This window comes from Talpa europaea (genome assembly GCF_964194135.1).
Source record: "Talpa europaea genome assembly, chromosome: 3".
In the NCBI taxonomy this organism is placed as follows: Eukaryota; Metazoa; Chordata; class Mammalia; order Eulipotyphla; family Talpidae; genus Talpa; species Talpa europaea.
In genome coordinates this window covers 28,965,577-28,991,050 of record NC_140069.1, presented here as the reverse complement: position 1 = coordinate 28,991,050, position 25,474 = coordinate 28,965,577, and the positions used below count along the sequence as shown (strand labels likewise).

The 25,474-nt window shown below is 39.4% G+C and overlaps 1 protein-coding gene across 1 annotated transcript in view; it reads right to left on the bottom strand.

The window, feature by feature from the left end:
• STK3 (serine/threonine kinase 3) overlaps nt 1-25,474 on the bottom strand; it is a gene marked incomplete at its 5' end in the record, with an annotated part of 334,603 nt that overhangs the window by 261,228 nt on the left and 47,901 nt on the right.

Here is a 25,474-nt window from a genome sequence, read left to right as displayed (position 1 = left end):
AAGCAACAATGCGGTGAAGAAGGAAGTCTCCTACATTGCTTGTGGGAGAGCAAACTGGTCCAACCACTGTGGAAAACTGTCTGGAGATTCTTCAGTCTACTAAAAATGGAGCTACCATATGACCTGGCAATTCCACTCCTAGGTATCTACCCAAAGGACACAAAAGCATTGATTCAAAAGAACACCTGTACCCCTATGTTTATTGCAGCACTATTTACAATGGGTAAAACCTGGAAACAACCTAAATACCCAAAAATAGATGACTGAATCAAGAAGACATGGTATATATACACAATGGAATATTAATCAGCAATCAAAAAAAGATAAATTTATGCTATTTGCAGCAACATGGATGGAGCTAGAAGGAATTATGCTCAGTGAAATAAGCCAGAAGGGAAAAGGAAAATATCACATGGTTTCACTTTTCTAGCAGGAATATAGGGGAACTAAATAAGACATCAGTGTAAAAAAATAATAACAGTACAAAACACAACAAAGCAAAAACAGACAATTATAAATCAGAGACATACTGCAGGGGAGGAGGAGGGAGCAGGATTAGAGGGGGGAGGGGGGCACACAGGGGACTGCAGGGATGCATTGGTGGTGAAGGAAACTCTATGGGGACTACACCTGGAGGGATAAGGGGAAGCAAATATTGTTTAAAAATGACCAATGATGTAAAAAAATAAAAAAACTAATCAATAAAAAATAAGAAAAGAATAGGCTGTTTCTTTTTGAAATGAAGAAAAAAATTTGAAATTGATGGTAATGGTTGCACAGATCTGTGAATATACTAAAAGCTATTGAATTGACTTTACAAGGTGAAGTATAAGGTATGTGAATTACATCTCAATAAGTCTGTTAAAGAAAAACAAACAAACAATCTTCAGATCTACTCAAGGGTTATATTTGATGACTTTTCAAAACAAAATGCTTTGAAAGTCTAGTACAGATTCCTGAAGGTCTAGCTGCAAGGATCTGTTTATTTTGCAATTAATGTAAGTTAAAGGAAATTTTTTAAAAATCATTACTTGGGAGCTTAGAATTTTTAGTTGTGACTCCAAGCATAAGTACAGCACTGATTATGTCTTTCAAAGGAGAACTTATTTGCCTTGTTAACAAATCAAGTGTACTGAGTTTCTTACCAAGGAGAGTAGAATAAAGCAAAATGAGTAAATGTTTTATTTGCTCAGATTGTTTAGAAAAGTATACTAGAGAATAATAGTTTTAAATTTCCTCAAGAAGTTCTTATAAAAGGAATTTCAAGTTCTTATACAAGGAATAATGCATTGAAGTCCATTTAAAACTCCTAAGAGTGACATTGATGACCATAAAGTAGGGCTGAATAAGTATTTCAAGTTAAAATTCATTGCTAGACCAACTGTTTATAAGCAATGAAACTAAACACAAGTTATTGAGGTAGAGATAAAAGGGAAAGAAAAGTATAAAGCCTAAGGAAGGAGCTATAACAATATATGAATGGCAGGATGATAACAGAATTAATTAGGAGATAAAGCTAGAGAAAAGAGAAAAAGGAAAAGAAACATGACATATTTAAATAGGTGCTGAACTCATAGCAGAAATCTAGAAAACTTAAATAAGGGACCAGGAAAATGAATAACTATAAGAAAGAAAATATCAAAATCAACAAACAACTATGAACCAGAGACACTCTATGGAGGGTGGAGGGGGCGGGAAAAGGAGGGATTGGGGTCAAAATAAGGGTTGTAATTGTATAGGGAATAAAAAAATAAAATTTAAATAAATAAATAAATAGGTGCTGAAAAATCTGATGAATTTGACCAGATCACTTTTACTGCTTTTCCCATGTTTAACAATGGATGATAGTACATGTGAAAAATAAATTATTATCATATAATAATTTATATGCCAAATAAATTATTATCATATAATAATTTATATGCCTGGTAATTTTTAAAAATGCTCTTTCTACCTGCTTTGCAAAGAAGGGCTAAATTGAGGTTCCATATTTAATCATTATTTGCTCAAACTTTGGAGGACATTAAACTTCTGAAAGGGAGATATCTGCACATCAGTGGAACATGAATGAAATCTCGGATTGTTAAACGTTTGTCAATATCTGTTGGCTTGAGGGCCTCCCCAGTGGCGCAGTGGGTTGAGTGCCCCATTGTGAAGCTGTTTGCAGCCTCTGCAACTTGGGTTCGATTCCCAGCCAGCCAGGGAGAAACCCACATGGCGCAGCAGACCTCTCCTGTCTCATCCCGCTGATCCCCTCAGCAGTGTTTTTGGTCTGTCTACCTATTCTGCTCCCTGCTCTGTCGCTGGTGAATCCTCTCACCTCCTGTGCCTCTGACTGACCCCAGTTCTTGTATAAATAATTAGATCTTTAAAAAAAAATTTGTTGGCTTGAGAAAAGCCAACTCAGTTTCTATCAGAAGAAACTGTTTATTCCTGAATCTATGGACTTCTTTCAGAAGGACAATAAATTTGTAGAGAAAAGGGAAATAATGAGTGTGTTCTATTCTTGGAAAAACCTTTTAATTTTTTCACACCAGTGACAGTCTTTTAACTGAATTACCCTAGGATGAGCTAGACAGTTTTATCATGAATAAAGAATATCAAGGCCAGAACTTTCTTAAATGGAGAAATGTGAGTTGTGGTATTTCCCAAGGAATCTAGTCAACCTGATTTAATGGTTTATTATGTTTTGGAAAAGAAAGTACACAGTAAAATCTCTAAATTTGAAAATGATACTAAATTTTTACAGGGAGTGAAATGCCTAAAGAACAGGGATAAACTATACAAAGTGAAAACGACAGATGAATTTTGGCCTAAACACATTAGTAGGAAAATAACCCAAGCTCTAGTTATAGATAGATTTAATTGCCAATTTACCACAGGGACCTAGGCATCACTGCAGCTGTTCTTTAAAGACATCCTGATGTGCAATTGAGGTTCAAAAAGTCAATACAAGGTTATAAGAAACATGATAATGTACAGTGTCGATTATCCTATCCATGAGCAAACCTGTCATGACCACTCTCAGCACATTTGTTTTTGAGACCCAGAAGATGACTAGAAGGAGCTGCCTTGAAGGATATGCGTTCTATCCTGTGCAATGATTAGATTATCACACAACATGACAATGTTTATCCATAAATAGAGAATGCCAGGTTGGCTACATCATTTGGAAAAACCCAAATGGTATTTCTTGGGCTCCATTGGCCAGGAGAAGTTGGAAGGAGCTTCTCAGACACTGACTGAAAAACTACAATGTGACAGGTTCTCCACTGAGTGCTAGAGAAGAAGCACAAGATACATTTAACAGAGTCCTGCCTATTTGAACTTCCGTCTACCCAGATAAGACTTGTGAAACGAGTCTTGTGAAACCAGTTTTCCAGAAGATTTTCACAAGACTTGTGAAACCAAACACAAGTATTCATTTATTCATTCACTCAACTAATGTTTCTTGAATACTACTCTTCATTTATGTATTACATCAATTTACTATTTATTGGAATTTTGGACATCCCAGTGAAAAATAGATTTTTTGTTAAGGGACCAAAATAATCCTGAAAATGTCAGATAGGAAAGTGCTATGAAGAAAACAAAACAAATGTGATAGAGCGACTGCAGGTTGGTGACTTCTTTACTTGGATGTCAGAAAAAGTATCCCAGAGAACTGGCATCTGACCTGAGAACTCTAGATGAGAAGAACCTATCATGTAAATATACAAAGAGCTGTCTAGGTAGAGGGAGCAGCAGATTAAAATGTCCTGAGGTGGAAAGGAAGTTGTTATGTTTAGGAAACAGAAAAAGACCAGTGAGCCTGGAGAAGTTAGATCAATGAGGCTGGAAGAAGGCCTGGTTCTTCCTTCTGAGGACGCTTCACAGCCCAAGTGAAAGAAAGAAACCTGAAAGAATTCCATAGATTCAGGCATAATTTCTCCTGCCATAATCTACCATGTAAGCCATTACATGATACATTAGTTACGTTAATTTTATTTTAAATGTGAAACATGAGCTAAAGATGATAGTTCATGAATTGTAATTTCATAAAGTGCTAGGGACATAAAAATGAAGAAGAAGGAGATGGGCAAGGATATAAAAAACACACAAAGTTCCAGACTTCAGGCTAAGATCAAGCTATATTGTAGGGAGAGAAGCAGTAGCTAAGAAGAGCAATGAAGGTCCTGTCCAGAACCAGGAGGCTACTAAGCTTCTTACACAGTAGGAGTTGAACAACCCCTGAAAGTTTAGACAAACCCACCCTCCTTCCACTGGAGACATTTAAGGACTCACTGAAGTCTCAAAGTTTCATTCACTTGACTAAAACTTTTGTCCAATTAAACTGCAAGGACTCCTGGGAGGAGAAACAATAGCTAATTGCCTTGCAGTATATTATTAGTGCTTCATTTATTTGGGAAGTTTATCTTCAAGAGGTCTGTTGTAAGAGGGAATGATAGCACCTTGGTATGGATTTGTGTAGATAATTATAGGTCTTCCATTTTGTAATGAGGCAGGAGATAGTTATGAGGCACTTGCATCTTCTCAATCAGAAAAATTCAAGAGTTACAGGGGGACAGCAGTGAAGGCCATATGAACGGAGGTTGAAAGTCTGGGTGGACTGGGTGGCAAATTATTTAATTTGTGTGGACCTAGGGCAAATTATTTAATTATTAGGATTCCCATTTGCCTTATCTGAAATAATGCCAGTCTAAGAGATTTGCTGTGGCGAATTAGGTGAAAGTGCCTGATGGACTCATAAATGTTTAATGGTCTTTCTCGCTCAAGCCCATGAGGCCCAAATTAGAGACATGCAATGGTGTTCAGGGAGTCTGGATAGAGCGCAGGGAGTCCATAGATCTTAAGGAGAAAAGGAGAACAAGGAGGAGTCACTAGAAGAATCTAATGTGTCTTACCAGGCAATAATGAGAAGGTAGGTGTAAGATAAAATTTAGCTTTATGTCAAAAAGAATTCTGAGGGCCTCCATGGTGGCACAGCGGTTGAGCGCTGGGCTGCGAGGATGCTTGCAGCCTCTGCGGCGCCGGTTCGATCCCCGGCCGCCAGGTGAGGGTCCCACATGGCGCACAGACCTCTCCTGCCGCCTGTTGCTCCCCTCAGCAGTGTGTTTCATCAGTCTGCCTGCTCTGCTCCCCGCTCTGGCTCTGGTGAATTCTCTCACCCTCCCGCGCTTCTAACTGTACCCAGTGCTTGTATAAATAAATAAATAAATAAATAAATAAATAAATAAATAAATAAATAAATCTTAAAATATATATATATATATTAACCATCATTATTAAAAAAAAAAGAATTCTGAGTATAAAAACTATGGAACTTTTAGACTAAAAGAATTTTCCCCCTCTTAAGGCAGGAAGATAGCACAGATACTAGTTTTAAGGATGTTAAAATATAACAGGTCTAAAATTTCTTATTGCCAGAATTTTTGTAACAAAATCCCAACATAAGAAATACTGATCTTATTTGCCAGAATTTAAACCCAGTCAACCTCAAATCAACCCACCATCTATCCAAAGACAGAAAATATTTATACAGCCTAGCCAGGGAAACAAACTTTAGCTCTATAAATTCATAGGCCTCTTTAATACACATTAATTTAGGTTCACATCAATTGTTTCTTGCCAGGAAAATGTTTTTTAATTGGATTTTCAGTTGGAGAGGGTTCAATGCCAGACTAAACTTTGTTTTCTGGAGTCTTTAGAACACTCAGATGTCACCAGTTATAGTCAATGCAATTTAGATCATGGCATTTCATTAAATGCAATTATTGAAAGAAGAAGGCAGAAATAAGGATACTGGTATCAGAGACACCACAAAAGCCATTGAAATGGCATCCACTGAAGGAGTCAGGTGACCTGTGAGAGGCTCTTAGTTCTATTAATAAATTAAATGTAGGACTTAATTGGATGAAGTGACAGATGTCTAATATATTTCACTCTTATTTACAAAGAGCAGGTTCAAACCAGTCTAGCACAAATTCAAGCAGTCACCCTGCAGATTGGCCAATTTAGTTTGAGGCAAGGAGGCACTCCCAAACATACCAGACTCCTTGGAAGTATGTTAAGTGGTACTGATGATGGCCAGAGCTGCCAAGGTTGTCAAGTGCAGTTAAAAGAGTCCAGGTCTATTGCTCCCTGGGTGGGGATACAGCAGATTTCAGGAAGGCATGATTTCTTTTCAGTGGGGTGTGCAGGAGACATGTAGCCAAGGATTTCATCCAACACAAAGTAAAAGATACCGCAATACAGTCATCTTTGCAAAAATGCTGTACTCGTTATTAGTAGCTTTTGCCTTCTCCTTTTATTCTCTCTTTTTAAGCTTCTTCTAGGAGGGGCATAACAATATTGAGATGAAGAGCAAATTCTCAGCTAGATTCCTTGGATTTGAACACTGACTCTACCACATGCTAAATGGATAACGCTGGGCATTGCCTAAAATAACCTCTGTATGCCTCAGTTTTCCCTTATCATATGATGGAGATAACAAAGCACCTACATCAAAGACAAATACCAGATGGTATCACTTACATGTGGGATACAGAGAAACCAAACAAAGGTTCAAATAAAGAGAAGCTGTAATACTAACCCTTGAAAGCTGACTGTAGAACAGAAGCATCCAGAGGGGGAGTGGGAAGGGTATTAAGAACATGGGGAGGGAGCAAAATGGACCATGATGTTGGACTATGGTTGATTTGGTGGTGGGAATCCTGTACCTCCAATATACTAACAACAGTGTAAGGCAACATTAGCTCAATTAAAAAAAGAACCAAAACGAGAATTTTTTTCTTTGAAGAATAAAATATAGACAATTTAAAGCAGAGCTGGCCTATGACCTATGGTAAGTAATTAATAAAGTTAGCTATTACTACATATTTCTCTGTGGGAGATTACTACTATAACACGTATGTAGAATAAAACAATTAGTACAAAAAAATTTTTTTAAATGTAGACTACCCATTACCACCCATTATTCTGACTACCAACTATCCACAGACAATCTAAACATTTTGGGAAAGAAGTAGAAGGTAACAGTGGTGGCAACAACTATTTGACTACGCAGTATAATTTTTCCTTTCTTCCTTAGTAACCACATTCTGATTTTGTTGTGGGTGACCTTGCAAATAAGACTCATTCATTATGTGCCTAATTCATGACCAAAGAGATGATAATGGAAGTTGTTGGAATGGGGTTCTAGGAACTTTAAAAGAGGGCTGATTAAGAATAGACTTCTGTCATATATACTATTTCTCTTAGCTGCATATTTAAATAAATTCACCTTTCCTGTTTCAAAAAAAAAGAAGTAAATAAAAAAGAAGAGGGCTGATTCAGTTGGCATGCACCATTTTGTAGTCAATCCTTCCTTCTTCCCGCTGCTTGAAACATGGTAGTGATAGCTGAGGTTCCTGCAACCATGTTATAAACCTGAGGGTAAAAAAATACACCATAGGGAGAAGGGAATGAGAAACTAGAAAAAAGACTAGCCCATGAGAATATTATAGAGTATTAATGTTAAGGGGAAATGATGTCCTGAGGTAATCCCATACAGGCTTTGTGGACTCCACTCCCAGTCCAGACTAAAGCCATCAAGACATTGGGAAAGACAAATCCCATCACCACCAAAGGGAGGGTGGCTGGGACCTGAGGGTGGAGTTGGGTAGCCAGGTTGGATATAAAAACCAAACATGTGGGCCTTGGGGGGCTCGCTATTGCTTGCCTTCTGGCTTCATGGCTCCTGGCTCGCGGCCAGCTCTCAGAGCGCCATTTTGGGATTCCTGATGGGCGGATCGGGTAGGACTCATTTAAAACTTTGTCTCCCACTTTTCTCCCTGAGCTGTACATTTCCTCATTTCCCCTTCCCTTGTAAATAAACCTTTTATTAACCTTTCACGTGTGCCTGCAGTAGAGCATTAATAAGTCCTTTTAAGTGCGCGGGTGAGGACCCACAGTCAGGCACCCCGTTTTGTATCGGGGTTGCTCTACAACACTTTCTCTTTAGGACATGACCCAGAAGTTTATATGCTTCTCAGCTCTCATCTCCTTTGAATACCTGGTCACAGCTGGTGACCATGATGAGAAATACAGTCTTCTTCAGAGCAACCCATAGAAGTCATCTAGCATTTAACACTGTAAAAGAAAGAAAATGACTACAAGGAGAATAATTTTCCCACACTTTACATGTCTGGAAATGAAAATGTTGTATGTTCACATTTGAATCGGAGTTTTTGATATTAAATCTGGCTTGAAAATATTTCTTCCTCATAATTTTAGGGGCACTGCTCCATTATCTCTAACTTGAGATGTCATCCTAACCCCCTTCATAATACTTTCTAAAAGAAAGAAAATCTTTTATTAAAAAGACATGACAGGGCCTCCCCAGTGGCGCAGCGGTTGAGCGCTGGGTTGCGAAGCCTCTGCGGCCTCTGCGGCGCCGGTTCGATCCTCGGCTCTCCCCAGCCACCGCAGGAGGGTCCCACATGGCCCACAGACCTCTCCTGCCGCCCGCTGCTCCCCTCAGCAGTGTACTTCGGTCCTTCTGCCTGCTCTGCTCCCCGCTCTGGCTCTGGTGAATTCTCTCACCCTCCCGCGCTTCTGACTGTACCCAGTGCATGTATAAACAAACAAATAAATAAATAAATAAATAGAAATTCATGCCTCTTTAAAAAAAAAAAAAGACATGACATATCTAAGAATATGTTGAATAGGATCTATTGAAGCTGAATAAATGCAATCCTTTTCTTAGGTATATTTTCTTGCTTGCTTGCATTTTTTTTTTTTTTGCATAAACAGAGCTAGAAAATAATTTTTATTTTCTTAAGTCATTAGAGAGAGCTTGCACTGATCCTTAACCACTGTATACACAATTATCTCTCATTTGTCTCATAATTAATTAAAGAAATAAGCAAGATCCCCTCTACCTCAGAAGAACTTTAAGAAGTAGATATTAGTCTCTTTATTTTTCAGGTGAGAGAATGGAGACTCCAACACATATCAGGATCCCTAGAAAAATATGGGTATTATTGATGCTAGTTCCCAACTTATGATTCAATTCTGTATTATTCAGGCCTGTAGTTGTGATAATCACCCAATTCAAACTAACTTAAGAGAAAAGAGGAACGTTTTAGTTTCCCATGTCTGAGAAACTATGGAATGTACTTAGTTTCTAGTATAGTCGGATCCAGAGTCTCAGGTTCTTTTGAGGTTCCGTCTCATCATCTCTTGGATAACCCTGCTCTGTGTGGCAAGATGTTCTCCAGAATCTCCAGTATTGGAGATCAAGATCTCCAGTATTGGAATCTCACCAATCTGGTCATCAAGCAAAAAGCAGCAGTCTTTCCTAATATCTCTGGAGGAAAACTCTGGAGAAATCTCTCTGATTGACACAAATGTGGACATGTCTTCATCTTTGGGCCATTGATGTACCAAGGAGGACAGTCATGTTTTCACCCTTTGTGGCTAGAGGAGACAAAAGTACTGCCATGCAAATGTGTGAAATAAACTTCCTGCATGGAGAGTGTTTCTATTACCCAAAGAATGGGCAACAATAACAGACTTTCATGATAATGCCTAAGACAGATTTCTTGGGAATACAAAAATTATTGCCCAGTGAAAGTTTAAGAATCCCTATTTCTATGCTATAAGTTCATACCTTACACATCACCTCAGAGCTTTGAAATGAATGTTCTCATTGAATTCTTTCAACAAATGTAGAGTTAAAAATATGGGAAGAAAAATCATGTTCATTTCAGTGGACCCAATTTCAAACCATATCAATCCTTCCCCAGTACTTGTATCCTCTTCCCCATATCTCTCAGCCTCACAAATAAGTAATACCATGTGGCCTTTCTTTTTCATGTTAGGCTTATTTTAGTTATCTTAATCAATTATTTTTAAAGCATAGACCATTGTCCAGGGCTATTCTCTAATAGATACACCACAATGCCTTTAAAACAGCAGCAGGCCAGTGCCATTGGCTATAGAATATCTTTCTAGGCATCAAAGTCCATCTTCACATTGCCTTGCAATACAGTGAAGCATCAAGCTTCACTGTAGACCTGGTCCTGCCCTGCAGGGACCATCTCATGGAACAGCCCTCCAGCTTTTCTGCAAGGTCCAGAGGCTGCCCACAGGATAATGCACATTGCTGTCTCAGATTGTTTCTAGTCATACAGTTCCCTAACCTGGTATGGCCAGAGACAGCAAACAACATTTTCAGTATGTAGGACATGTCCTCATGACTGTATGCTGGTGGCTGCTGTCTAAATGCTGTGGCATTTAGGCCATGTGCTTAGATTTCTCAGGCATGTTGCTGATGATGCAGAAATTCTAAATATTGTGAAGCTTTCAAAGCGCTTACTGTTAAAAGAGTGGCTGTATCTAGTTTTTGAATTCCATCTATCTGGAATTCTGAAAACCGAGTGTCCATTCTTCAGGGTTGGTTGTAGCCTTATGTCATCAACAACACACATTCACTGAAATCCTTTTTTTTTTTTTTTTTTTTTTTTGGTGGGACCCTCACCAGTGACTGGGGACTGAACTGGCACTGCAGAGACTGAGGGCAGTCTCGCAACCCAGCAATCAACTGCTGCGCCACCAGGGAGGCCCTGAAATCCTTTTATGTCTTGGACTGTGGGCAGCTACATGATGGAACTGGGTTTCCTCTAGAATCATTCTCACTCTGTAACCACTTAGTTCAGTCTAGAAGGTTACATCCCCCAGCCCCATCATGAAAAAAGAGACTGAACCACAGCTAACCAGCTTTTGGCAAAATGATTGCCAAATTTTAATATATAGGGATAGTCAGAGGCACAACATGTTCTGGGGTGGTATGGCATTGATGTGGGATGTATATGAGGTTTGTAGGAAATCTGGAAAGAATTTATTGAATGTGCACTATGTGTCAAACAATGTACAGCCATGAACTATTAAGATCAGGTTCCCTGGGAAGCAGACTAGGGGATGGAGGGTCGGTCAATGGGAAATGATCATAGCACCAACAAGAGGGAAAAAGCAGACTTAGGCAGAAGAAGAATTGGGATGATGATCTAGTTGCAACAGAGGCCTTATGCTGACCCTCCTGGTAGTCTCTGGAGCTCAGAATTATCCTAAATGGGAGGCATGGGGTAGGGCCTTCATGCCCTCCACACACACATTTGATTAAGCCATTGGCAGTCAAATGACTCTGGAGAAAGGACATAATTTGGGGTGACTGAGTCCCTTCAACTAAAGGCAATTTCTGGAAGAGGCTCAGCATTGAAGAGACAACAGGCAGGCTCCTGGCAGCAGAGAAAGGAAGGGAAGTGTGCCTTGGTCCTGAAAGGGTAATATGGGCAGCACAGCACAGCATCCCCTGGCTTGTACTACTTCAACTATAATCCTATAGTTATTATAATCATAATTTTAAAACAAGGAAACTGTAGCTCAGAGTTTCCCTAACCTGTTTAGGTTCACATAGACAGGTTCACACAGATCAGATTGATGGAAAAAGTCATATGCTTTCTACCATTATCACCCTTCCTCAGAGTAGAAGCAAAGGGAAAAAGGAGGAAATGGGGTAGTACTGGAGCCAACCTCACTTGGCAGTTGTATCAGAAATGGATTAGAAAATGCAGGAGAAGTGGTGAAAAGCACAGTCTTTAGTGTTTTCCTGGCTGGCCTTGAATCTCACCTGCATTGTTGACCATTTCACTTCTCTGTGCCTCCATTATTTCATTTATAAAATGAAGATACTACCAATATGTACCTCCTATTGTACCTTAATATGTACTTCAGATGTACTTCAGTTTATTTATTTTTTTTAAGATTTATTTATTTATACAAGCACCTGGTACAGTCAAAAGCGCCAGAGGGTGAGAGAATTCACCAGAGCCAGAGCGGAGAACAGAACAGGTAGAACGACGAAATACACTGCTGAGGGGAGCAGCGGGCGGCAGGAGAGGTCTGTGCGCCATGTGGGACCCTCGCCGGTGGCCGGGGATCAAACTGGCGCTGCAGAGGCTGCGGGCAGCTTCGCAGCCCAGTGCTCAACTGCTGCGCCACCAGGAGAGGCCCTGTACTTCAGTTTAAATGAAAGAATAACGGTACTGAATGCCAGGAGCCTAGCACTGTGCCAGGCCCATACTTAGCATTTTGTATATGTTAACTATTATAACATTTCCATTTATGGTAACATTTGACAGTGAAGGAAATGTTCTCTTTAGGACTCTACTGAGTGTTGGACACAAACTCCAAAGAATGATGCCTCTCCCTGCACATCGTGTACAAGGCCCCTGGTAGTGGTAACTCCAGAAATCTGAAAGTAACCTGGTGCCAAACACATCTATCCCTTCAACACATAATCCTGGAGGCAGAATCAGTAGAAGAATCAGTTTTACACAGTCGGAATAAGGTTTTTTCCTGGGTTTATCTGATAAGAATGGGTTTGAACCAGTTTGATCCAGTCAGTACCAGTTTGAATGGTTTGATTTGGTCAGAACCACTTTCAACCACCTTTATATGGTGAGAATAAGTTTGAGTCATTTTCAACTGGTCAGAATGGCTTTCGTAGTTTTTTTTTGCATTTAGAACCTGTCTGAATAAATTTGAACCAGTTGATCCAGTCAGAACCAGTTTTATCTGGTTTATTCCAGTCAGAACAGGTTGACCCATTTTTTTTCTCATTCATAACTGGTTTAAACTGGTTTTAACCAGCCAGAACCAGTTTTATCCTGTCAGAATCCACTTGCAATGATTTTATCCAGTCATAACTGGATAAACCTAAAAACTGTTAGATCAGAACAAGTTTCAACTGGTTTCAAATAGTCAGAACAAAAATAAAAAAATCCACATATTCATAAAAGCCAGGCAATATATTTTACAATGAAGTGAGTCCTAGGGAAGATATTTAGGCATATTGGGTGATGTGGGAAACAGGGAAAAGCACTCTTTTCTCAAATTGGTGGTCCAACTCAGCTCTACTCTTTATTGTCAAGGAGAAGTCAGGCTGAATATTACTGAATTGGATTTTTCAGGGGATATGGAAAATTCAGATTTTTAAAATGCAACCTTTTGATTTGTAAATGTGTGTCTCTAAATCAAATTCTCTTAAAATATTTTTCAGGTCAAAAAAAAAAAAAACCAAAATAAAACATAGAAGCTTAGCCCTCTAGGTTTCACTTGTGATTTAGACCTTCATAAATAAAGGCCATATGGCTCTTCCCAAAGGGTAAAAGAAATCTAAGCTTCAGAACACAATGTTTAGGCTCCTTTGTTGCAAGAGATAGGGAAAATTCCTCTCATTCTTTGCTGATGAGCCCACAGCCTTGAACACAAGATACAGTTAATTTTGTAATAAAGTTACTCTGCCATATGATCTTTTTCATAAATTGCCTGCTAAGTCCTGCACTTTGCCAGGCCTATGGTAAATGCTCAATGAATAGTAGCTATCATCATTTATATGATGGTGAATTTTCTGTCTCATTTTATAGTCTAAAAGTAGGATAAATGGTGACCAGAAAATGGTGCAAGAGCCTCTACTTCTCATGTCACTTCAGTGTAGATACATATCAGCCAGGCCTGCAGCAACTGTTCAGAGACAAGTGACCCAATCTCCTCCTTTACTCTCAGTCCCAAGCAGCAGTGTGGGCATCTTCCATTGTCACACCAAAAACAACAGATTTTGGAGCTCACTATATCCCCCAGCACTGATGGTCCCTATTCCCATCAGAAATTCAGTCCTTTTGGAAACAGCTAATCCATTTGTCCCCCTTCAGCCCTTGGGGCCACTTTGCATTTTGGATAATCCAATGTCAACATTTCTAGAAGTCTATGGTATGGGGGGTTCTAATGCCCTCCCCCTAAGAACACAAGCAGAACTACCTCCCAGGCTGCTTGGCAAAGCGAATCAAGGACCAAGAAAGAGAAATTCTTCTCACTTTTTAATATATGTTTCCTGGGCCTCCCTGGTGGTGCAGCAGGTTGAGCGCCACGCTGTGAAGCTGTCCGCAGTCTCTGCAGTGTGGGTTCGATCCCCGCCTGCTCGCAAGAATCCCACATGGTGCAGCAGACCTCTCCTGTCTCGCCTGCTGCTCCCTTCAGCAGTGTGTTTCTGTCCTCTGCCTGTTCTGCTCCCTACTCTGTCTCTGGTGAATCCTCTCGCCCTCCCGCGCCTCTGGCCTGTACCCTAGCTCTTGTATGAAAATAAACAAATCTTTAAAAAATAAATAAAATAAAATAAAATGTTTCCTTACTACAGGAAACAGAACAAAAATTAATTCCAATGGATCAAGCTACCACATTATAACATTAGGGAGCAATGCCCCTAAAATTCAGAATTTAGGGTCTGTGCAGGAATGAGAAATCACTAATCTTTGAGTGCTATTTACAAAACTAACAAGTCAAATAGAGCCCAGGAGGTAGACCAACAGTAGAACAGAGACACAGATAAGAGAGACAAGGAATTATTTATATTGGGAAGCCACCATGCTAGCTGCTCAAAATTTTGCTCTCCGGGGTCTAGACAAAAGTCTCTTGTGACAAGGATATGTAGAACTTCCAGGCCTGGGACAGAGAATTTCTCCCAGTGGGGCCCAGTCAGATTTGTTGCTTCATCCTCTTTACGAAGCTATGTGAAGGAGAGAAAGCCTTGCTCTCTCTGTTCCAGTGCTTTCTCTGAAGTGTGACTTCTCTAAATGTGACTAACACCCCTGCCCCTTGCAGAGAACTGTTATGCAGATAAAAAGAGAAAAATAACATGTATTTTTAAATGTAAGCAACATGCTTGTAAATTTGTATTTTGAAAAGTTAGGAATGCCCTTGAGTAAACTGCCAGCTCCTCACAGAACAGATAAAGGGCCTTTCATTCTTCCCAGAACAAAAAGATCCTAACAATTCTGTTAAAGCTCTAACACAGCCTTGGAGTGTTATCTAAGAATTTGTTACACATTTCGTAACTTTGTTGGCTAGGGGTACTTTGATTAGATAGATAACTGTGATTTAAGATTATAACATTTATTTCAAAAGGTTTTTGAAACAACATGCATTACTATATATTTAACTAGACTTTCAAAGTGAACAGTTGTTTCTTTTTTAGTATGTATAGGCTACCCAATGACTGCTGCCCACAGTGAAATGCAAAAGGGTATTCTGATAACAAACTAGTATGAGGTAAGCATATATAGTGCAATTATATTTCTATTCACAGTGGGTCTGAAATTTGTAATAATATCGAGGCTGATAGTCTCCATACTATTTCTGTTCTAGCTCCAGAGACTGTACAGTCAACTTTTCAAATTTCAGAGCCTAACATGTTAGAACAATGCTTTCAACTGGTTTTTAGACTTTTAATTCTGAGGTATACTTTCAAATTTCAGTCATTTTCAATAAATTCAGTCACTTTCAATAAATTCAGTTATTCCATGTGTTATGAAAAAAATAACTTGGAAGATATTGGAATAATTACTATGTTTTACTTTTAAAATGCTTTCCAGACACTTTTAGATCTAATAATAAAACAAGACATAGAACATGAGCAGACCTGAGAAAACTGCTTAATTCTCTAAATTTACAGATAAGAAACTAGGCCCAGCAGTCTGTATAAACTGACCTGCCCAAGCTGGTATTACTTAATCATACTTAAACTTATTACAAAGAAATCTATAGATAGAGCACTCTTTTAAAAAAGATGAATATTATAAATTAGTGTAGTTGTGCAAGAACATCCTTCTTCTTACTGCGGCTCAAGTAAATCTACATAATACTGTTACAGGGCAAACCCCGATATAAAATGGGGCTGCCTGACTATGGGTCCTCACCCGCGCGCTTAAAAGGGACTTATGAATGCTAAACTGCAGACACACACAAAAGGTTGATAAAAGGTTTATTTACAAGGGAAGGGGAACTGGGGAAATGATTAAGTCAGAGAGAAAAAGAGGGAGATAAGTTCGTAAATGTATCCTACCTGTTCTGCTGACCTGGAATCCCAATGACCTGCCCAGCTGAAAAAAACCTAGCACTCCTCATGGCCAAAAAGGGGCCACCCCCGGCCACATGGCCAGTTAAATACCCAAACCACAAGCCTAGTTGTTTAACTCTGCCCTCAGGTCCTCGCAATCTTCCCTTTGGTGATCACAGGATTTGTAGTTCCCAGTGTCGTGGGGGTGGATTATGGAGTTTGCTCAGGACATCCTTTTCCCCTATCAATACAAGTCTACATAATACAAAAACATAACTCAAATATTGATACATTTTGAGCTTATAAGGTGAACGTCTGACTGTATAAAATAACACAATTAGAATGGGTCACCATAGAACATACCAGAAATGGGTAGAGTTGCCCTAAGACCCAGTCTATGGTTATCCATATCAGAATCATCTGGAACAGTGGTAGTCATGATTGTTTGTTACTCACAATGTCCTAAAGTAATTTTCTATATAAGTTTATGTTGCTGAAACATATGCAATTTCTGACATATTATAAATATAGACATTCTCAAATAAAATTGTCACATCAAATTTAAATGTACCTAACATAATACAGATACCGCAATATCTGGTTGCCGTTAGGTATCATAATTAAAAACAAAGACCTGAACAAACCCTGCTTTTGTATTTTAAAATTGTATGACTTTCTTTCCTCTGAATCCTCCATAGAATTTTATCTCATTGGAGTCTACTATTTTCTGTTAAAAGTCTTTTACAAATCACCCTCTCATTCATCTCTTTAACAAGAATATTAATGTAAATCGAGTTTGCAAATTGCATCTTGTTTTCTGTGTCCGTAATTGTCTTCTGACCACAAAATTTTTTTATTTGTTCCATCATTATAATTGCTATAATTAGAAATCCTGTGCTTATTCCTATAATCACAAATTCTATAATACTTACAATTAATAGGCCTTAGTATAATACAATATTTGATTAAATCTCACTGAACATTTAAAGTAATTTTACTAGAAATGTTTCTCTCTTAATGAGATTAGAGTTTCATTTTTCCATTAGTTCATAATTTATGGATTAATATAAATTATTGTTAGAATATAAAAGTTTTATACCACCTTTATTCCTTGTTTCTTTAAATAAATGTAAACACTGAGAATTCTTGTTACATTTTCAGAAGGAATTTTGTTATTGTAATGTCAATCAAGTTTGAGTTCCTTCAAAGTTAATTTCAAAAATCATAAGACATGTCATCAAGATGACGTTTAGTGATCATCACCTGGACTAGCTTCTCCTTCAGAAGGATGAAAGCATCAAATTGGAAATTGCCTAATTTGCAAAAGAGTTTGTTAGTCACTAGAGTCACTTACTTTCTCTATTTCTGTAAAATCTCCCAGAAAGACTTTCCCAGGTCTCTCTAAATAGCCAGTCATTATAGTTGCCACTTTTTCACTTAAAAGCATCATGTTTAATTCTTTAAATTTAGGGTTAGGAAAACTAAATCAAGCATAACTTTATTACATGTTAGCCAATTCAATTATTTGTCAGTAAATGTTTTTAATCAACAAACATTTTAAACATGTTATTATCAAAACTTGGAGCAATGAGTATAGTATGTTCAGCTATGGAAAATATCTGCCAAATAACCTAAAGAGCTAGTTCTCTTTGTCAAACCAGTCTATTTTTTTTTTCACTTTCACAAAAGGCCTGGTTTTGTATTTCAGGTCAAACAATATGTAAAGTCATATTTCAAAAAATCACAAAAAACATTGAGAAATATCTTCAGGAAAATATCATAGATGGTCATTAAAAAAAGATAAACTTGACATAACTGTAATTAATTATAATGTGTTATTAAAACACAATAAGAAGGGCCTCCCTGGTGGCACAGCAGTTGAGCGCTGGGTTGTGAAGCTGCCTGCAGCCTCTGCAGCGCCGATTCGATCCTCGGCTGCTCCCTGGCCACCAGAGGAGGGTCCCACATGGCACGCAGACCTCTCCTGCCGCCAGCTGCTCCCCTCAGCAGTGTACTTTGGTCCTTCTGTCTGCTCTGCTCCCTGCTCTGGCTCTGGTGAATTCTCTCACCCTCCCTCGCTTCTGACTGTACCCAATGTTTGTATAAATAAATAAATAAATAAATCTTTAAAAAAAAAACACACAATAAGAAGATAAACCAATTTGCTATTTTTCCTTTATTTGAAAAAATCCCTTTTATTATAAAAAAAAATCAAATACTTGGGAATAAATCTAACAAAAGAGGTAAAGGACCTACACAAAGAAAACTATAAAACAATGTTAAAAGAAATAGAAGACACAAAGAAATGGAAAGACATCCCCTGCTCATGGATTGGAAGAATATACATTATTAAAATGGCCATTCTACCAAAAGCAATATACAGATTCAATGCTATTCCAATAAAATTTCAATGTCATTCTTCAAAGAAATAGAATAATTATTGATGAAATTCATATGGAATCACCAAAAACCGGGAATAGCCAAAGCTCTCCTGAAAAAAAAAGAAGGGAATGGAGGCATCACACTCCCAGACTTCAAACTCTACTACAAAGCCATAATCATCAAAACTGCATGGTATTGCGGGCCTCCCCGGTGGCTCAGCGGTTGAGCGCTGGGTTGCGAAGCTGCCCGCGGCCTCCGCAGTGCCGGTTCGATCCCTGGCTGCTCCCCGGCCACGGGAGGAGGGTCCCACATGGCGCGCAGACCTCTCCTGCCTCCCACTGCTCCCCTCAGCAGTGAACTTCGGTCCTTCTGCCTGCTCTGTTCCCCGCTCTGGCTCTGGTGAATTCTCTCACCCTCCCGCGCTTCTGACTGTACCCAGTGCATGTATAAACAAACAAACAAGTAAATAAATAAATAAATAAATAATAAAAAAAAAATGCCTAAAAAAAAAAAAAAAAACTGCATGGTATTGGAACAAGAACAGACACACAGACCAATGGAATCGAATAGAAAATCCAGAAATAAACCCACAGATTTACGGTCAACTACTCTTTGACAAAGGAGCAAAGAATATGCATTGGAGGGCCTCCCAGGTGGCGCAGCGGTTGAGCGCTGGGTTGCGAAGCTGCCCGCGGCCTCTGCGGCGCCGGTTCGATCCCCGGCTGCTCCCCGGCCACCGGAGGAGGATCCCACATGGTCCCACATGGCGTGCAGACCTCTCCTGCTGCCCGCTGCTCCCCTCAGCAGTGTACTTCGGTCCTTCTGCCTGCTCTGCTCCCCGCTCTGGCTCTGGTGAATTCTCTCACCCTCCCGGCTTCTGACTGTACCCAGTGCATGTATAAACCAAACAAACAAACAAACAAATAGATAAATAAATAAGACATGCCTCTAGAAAATTAAAAAAAAAAAAAAAAGAATATGCATTGGAGCAAAGAAAGTTTGTTCAATAAATGGTGCTGGGAAAACTGGGTCACTACATGCAAAAGAATGAAGCTTGACTACTACCTCACACCATACACAAAAACCAACTCAAAATGGATTAAAGAACTAGACATAAGACCTGAAACCATAAAATACATAGAAGGAAATATAGGCGAAACACTACGTGATTTGCACATCAAAGACATCTTTACAGACACATCACCCAAAGCAATGATAGCGAAGGCAAAGATAAATAGCTGGGACTATATCAAATTAAAGAGCTTCTGCACAGCAAAAGAGACAACAACAAAAACAAAGAGAAACCCCACCAACTGGGAGAACATTTTTGCACCCAACACTAATGATAAAGGACTGATCACAAAAATCTACAAAGAGCTGATGAGACTCAACAAAAACAAAGAAAATAATCCAGTCAAAAAATGGATTTTTAGAAGAGCTAAAAAGAAACTTCTCTGAAGAGGAAATGCAAATGGCCAACAGGCATATGAAAAAATGTTCAACATCGGGCCTCCCGGGTGGTGCAGCGGTTGAGCACTGGGTTGCAAAGCTGCCCGCAGCCTCTGCAGCACCAGTTCGATCCCCGGCTGCTCCCCGGCCACTGGAGGAGGGTCCCACATGGCATGCAGACCTCTCCTGCCGCCTGCTGCTCCCCTCAGCAGTGTACTTTGGTCCTTCTGCCTGCTCTGCTCCCTGCTCTGGCTCTGGTGAATTCTCTCACCCTCCCGCACTTCTGACTGTACCCAGTGCTTAAATGAACAAATAAAAAATAAATCTTAAAAAAAAAAAAAAAGCAGACAGTCCTTTAAAAAAAAAAATGTTCAACATCACTTGTAATCAGGGAAATGCAAATCAAAACTACAATAAGATACCAGTAAGATGTAAGATACCATCTTACACCAGTGAGAATGGCACACATTAAAAAAACTAGCAACAACAAATATTGGCGAGGGTGTGGAGAAAAAGGAACTCTCCTGCACTGTTGGTGGGAGTGCAAACTGGTCCAACCACTGTGGAGAGCTGTGTGGAGATTTCTGGACCTACTAAACATAGAGCTTCCATATGATCCAGCAATTCCACTCCTAGGTATTTACCCAAAGGACACAGAAACATCAATTCCAAAGAACACCTGCACCCCTATGTTTACAGCAGCTCTATTTACAATAGCTAAGCTTTGGAAACAGCCCAAATGCCCAAAATAGATGACTGGATCAAGAAGATGTGGTACATATACACCATGGAATATTACTCAGCATTCAAAAAAGATAAACACATGCAATTTGCAGCAACATGGATGGCGCTGGAAGGGATCATGCTCAGCAAAATAAGCCAGAAAGAAAAAGAAAAATACCGGATGGTCTCACTCATAGCAGGAATCTAGAAAACCTAAATAAGGGACCAGGAAAAAGAATAACTATAAGAAAATATCAAAATCAACAAACAACTATGAACCAGAGACACTCTATGGGGGGTGGGGGGCAGGGAAGGGGGGGATTGGGGTCAAAATAAGGGGGTTGTAATTGTATGGGGAATATAAAAATAAAATTTAAATTAAAAAAAAGTTTCAATCTATAACATTTTTTTTTATTTATTTTATTTATACAATAGCTGGGGTACAGGCCAGAAGCCATGGAGGGTGAAAGGATTCATCAGAGACAGAGTGGGGAACAGAACAGGCAGACTGACCAAAGTACACTGCCGAGGGGAGCAGCAGGCGAGACAGGAGTGGTCTGCCACACCATGTGGGTATCTCTGTGGCCAGCCGGGAATCGAACCCATGCTGCAGAGGCTGAGGACAGCTTCACAGCACTTCACTCAACCCACTGTGCCACAGGGGAGGCCCTATGAGCACTTTAAAGCTAAAAATTTCCTTTGATCTCAATCTATAACATTTTATCCATCACCACCCAGTTCTCTCATTTACTTGTTAAAGAAACTGGGTCAAAAGCCACCTCAGGTGGTTTTCCTTTTCTCTCCCATTTCTTTCTCTTTGTCTCTTATTCTACTTGCTGGGAGATTTCCTCAGTTTGTCATCTATTGTGTATTTTCTTGATAAACATGTCTAAATTTCACATTTTGTCTATTTCATTTATCACAAAAACTTGTTCATTTTCATGATACACCATCTTCTCTTAGCTCTCTAAAACGTGTTTTTTCTCATTGTTTCCTTCTTCCTTTCCCCCATCCCTTCCTTACCCTCCCTCTTTCCTTCCCTTCCTTCCTTCCTTCCTTCCTTCCTTCCTTCCTTCCTTCCTTCCTTCCTTCCTTCCTTCCTTCCCTTCCCTTCCCTTCCCTTCCCTTCCCTTCCCTTCCCTTCCCTTCCCTTCCCTTCCCTTCCCTTCCCTTCCCTTCCCTTCCCTTCCCTTCCCTTCCCTTTCCTTCCCTTCCCTTCCCTTCCCTTCCCTTCCCTTCCCGCCTGCATTGTTTCTATTACCTCTGTATTTCTTTGTTTCTATCTATTTGCTTTCATGTTTGTCTTTCTTGTTGGAAGCTTTCTTCAAATGTCTGTTAATCCCTGGCTATCTGTCTTCCACATTTAGGAATAAGACTCTCAGAAACTGATTGTGCATGGATAGGGCTTCTTGACTTGTGTGCGCAATACAGAGAGAGTGGGCAGGGACCTAGCCTTTTTGCTGTTGTTGAGGGATCTTCAATTATCAGTAACTCTAGGGCTTTTCAATTTAGCTCCTAAACCATCCAGTCTCCTGTCTGGAATGCGTAAGTTCTGCTGTCCCTGTCTGGGGAGCTGTTTTACTGTCAACTATGCAGTGTCTGCTTTGGTCTCTTATTTGCAGGATGGCATTTCATCCCACCTCAGCTGCACCTGGTGTCCCTAGGGCTAAGGCCTCTCTGAGTCAACCTCGCCATCAGGTGAAACTTTTATCTTCTTCTGGGATGTAGGAGCAAGAGGCTATCAGTTGTGTTCAGAGCTGGCAAGGCCATTTGGAGGTCTAACTCTTCTTTTACTGATTTTCAACTAATCTCTAGTGTTTTTCAGGCCCTGCTTGTCTCCCGCCTTTGGAGACCTGGAATATTCTGTTCCTGGAATTTTCAGAGGCTCAGTGGGATGATTCTGCTTGTTCTTTATTGCCTTTCTTCCTTGCAACCACTTACGTGTTCAGTTTCTTCTGTTAATAGTTGTCACTTGTCCATTTCCTTCCAATTTCCAAACTGTTATATTCATTCTTTATTTCTATGGTCTTTATACTGTTGTGTGTATTGTATGTGTGTGTGTTCTTTTAGGTTTATCCTTTTTTATTCTTTTACTATCCATTTACTGGGATTTCAGAAGGAAATTAAGGCAAACGTGTGTTGAATCTCTTGTCTTACTAGAAATCCCTTATACTCCTTTTTTTGTTTTAGAGATTTATTTTTATTTTTATATAAGCGCTGGGGTGCAGGCCAGAGGCACGAGAGGGTGAGAGGATTCACCAGAGACAGAGCAGGGAACAGAATAGGCAGACGACAGAAATACACTGCTGCGGGGAGCAGTGGGCGAGACAGGAGAGGTCTGCTGTGCCATGTGGGATTCTCGCTGGCCGGCCGGGATCAAACCCACACTGCAGAGGCTGCGGACAGCTTCACAGCGCTGCGCTCAACCCACTGCACCACCTGGGAAGCCCTCTTATACTGCTTTTTGAAAACACTTTATTTTGAAGTCATTGCAGGAAGTTACAAAAACAGTAGAGAGTTTTCATGTACACTTCACACAGCTTCCCCGAATGGTAAAATCTTACTTGACTATAGTACAATATCAAAAACAGGAAGTGACAATTGTAGAAACTATATACATTATTCATATTTCATCAATTTTATATGCAGATGTATGCACATGTGCATATAGCCCTGTGCAAATTTATCACATTTAGATTCATGTAATCATCCACACAGTTGAGGTACAGAATTCTATAACCACAAATCTCTCATGCTACACCTTTATAATCATGCCCATTCCCTTCTACTCACCCCCAACCCCTAGAAATCACTAATCTGTTCTCCACCTACATAATTTTATCATTTTAAAAATGTTATATAAATGAAATCACGTAATATATAACCTTTTAATAGGATTTTTTCACTCAGCAAAGGTCCCTTGATATCCATCCATGTTGTGCAAAACATAATTTATTCTTTCTTACTGCTGAATGGCATTCCACATTTGGATATGCAACAGTTTGTCTAACCATTTACCCAAATGAAGGACATTTTAATTATTTCCAGTTTTGGGTTACCATATGAATCCAGTTTTGGGTTACCATATGGGTTACCATATAAAACATACAACATCAAATTCAAAGAAGCACCACAAATGTTGAAGGTGATGCCATCACTCTTTTAAGAGAGATGGGAAATTTTGTCTCCACCATTCCTAGTCACTGGTAAGTTCTTGGTCTGAATTTCTTTTTACTCACCACTCAACATGAACTGTGTCCTCCCTTAATAAGAGCACATCTGTGCTGGGGGTGAGAGGCAGACCTGGTCATGTTTGAGTTGATTAGCCAGTCATGTTACACCGTTGGCAAGATCATATTCTGTATATTATGAGAAGTTAAAGTCCCTAAAGCCATTCTTCATAATGATGTGGTCAGTCACAACTGATTTATAGGTGATCTATCCAACACATTTCTCACTGTTAACAGGTTAGTTCAATTGTTTGGAATTTATTTAATCTCTTTTACAAAGAGTGTCCAACCACACAGGAAACATGGTAGATGATATTATAGCATTCTTTGTAATTTTAGGCAAAAATATTTCATTTAACAGTGTTTCCCAGAATCAAAAACTTTTTAAATGGTTCATATATTCAATTGAGCACATAAAATGAGCCAGATACTATTTTAGGTACTGGGAAACTAATGCCCTCATGAAGCTTATAATTTAATGGCAGAGACAAAGTAAATTCTATATGGGAGAGGCACACACTATATGAAACTATATAATGAGAGTTTTGATCTAGTTGCTACTGGATGTGGAAGGGGAAGTAGTGATCAGGGAAGGCTTCCCTAAGAAAGAGAAAGTTGAGCTGAGATTCAGAGGAATCAAAGCCCAAACCAGGGTGGATAATTTAGGAGATAAATTACCTGATTTAGGACTTGGGGTAATATAGTATAGAGCCCAGAAATTAGTGCTAGTGATGAGAGCTGGGAACACAAAGGAAAAGGTTGTGTGCAGACACTGGAATCTTCTATTACTTTCCATTGACCAAATGCAGCTAGAAGCCAATGGGAAAGGAAGCCATTTTATTTTTATTATTTTTTTTATTTCAATAGTTTATTTTTGTTGATGATAGGGTATTTTCACAGTAAATTCAAATAATTTTATAACAGTGAATGATAAGCTAGAGCTAGAAAAGTTAACATACAACATTATTTTGAAATTTCAGGAGGAAAATGTGGTTGGAAATTCACCTAGTCTTTTCAATCAAACAATGCTGAAATAAGAAAATTTTGAATAGAAAACTGTATCTGGTTCGGAAAGGAAGCCATTTTAACATGGGCCAGTCCCCTACTATGTAGAGTAGGAGGGAAGTGGAAAAAAGATCTGAGCAAATGACTGGGGTGTAAATGTGCTTGGGGGAGAGGTGGAGGAAGCAGCAAGGTATAGGCAAATGGTGACATATACAGAGGCCCAGTGGCTAGAGAGAACACTGTACAGCTGAGGAACTTGACAGAAGGCAAAAAGCAGGATGAAGTTGAGAGGAGGTAGGGCCAGACCATGCAGGTACAGCAAGCTATATTAAAATTTTGAACTTTAATGGAAAAACAATGAGATGCCAATAAAGATTTTTAAGCAAGGGAGTTATTGTCATTGACAACTGTACTTGAAATAAGCTATTATCAGCTATCTTGCAGAACTGAATCTATGTGTTATCAATAGGAAATTCTTATGAACACTAAGAACTGGAAATACAAAAAAACTACCACTGATCACAGCAGAGGGTAACCAAATCAAATTGCCAGATAGCCAGAGAATGGGAAGCATAGAACATGATTCTCCAGATCTAACTGAAGAACTCTGGAACAATGGCTGTAGCACTTTTGAGTACCTACTATGTGCTATGGTAGGGACTCAGGGAAAACAGGAGAAAGTAAAAGTTATTTTAATGCTCCCATCTACTAAGTGATACAGGATACACTGCCCCCCACCCCTGCCCCCGCC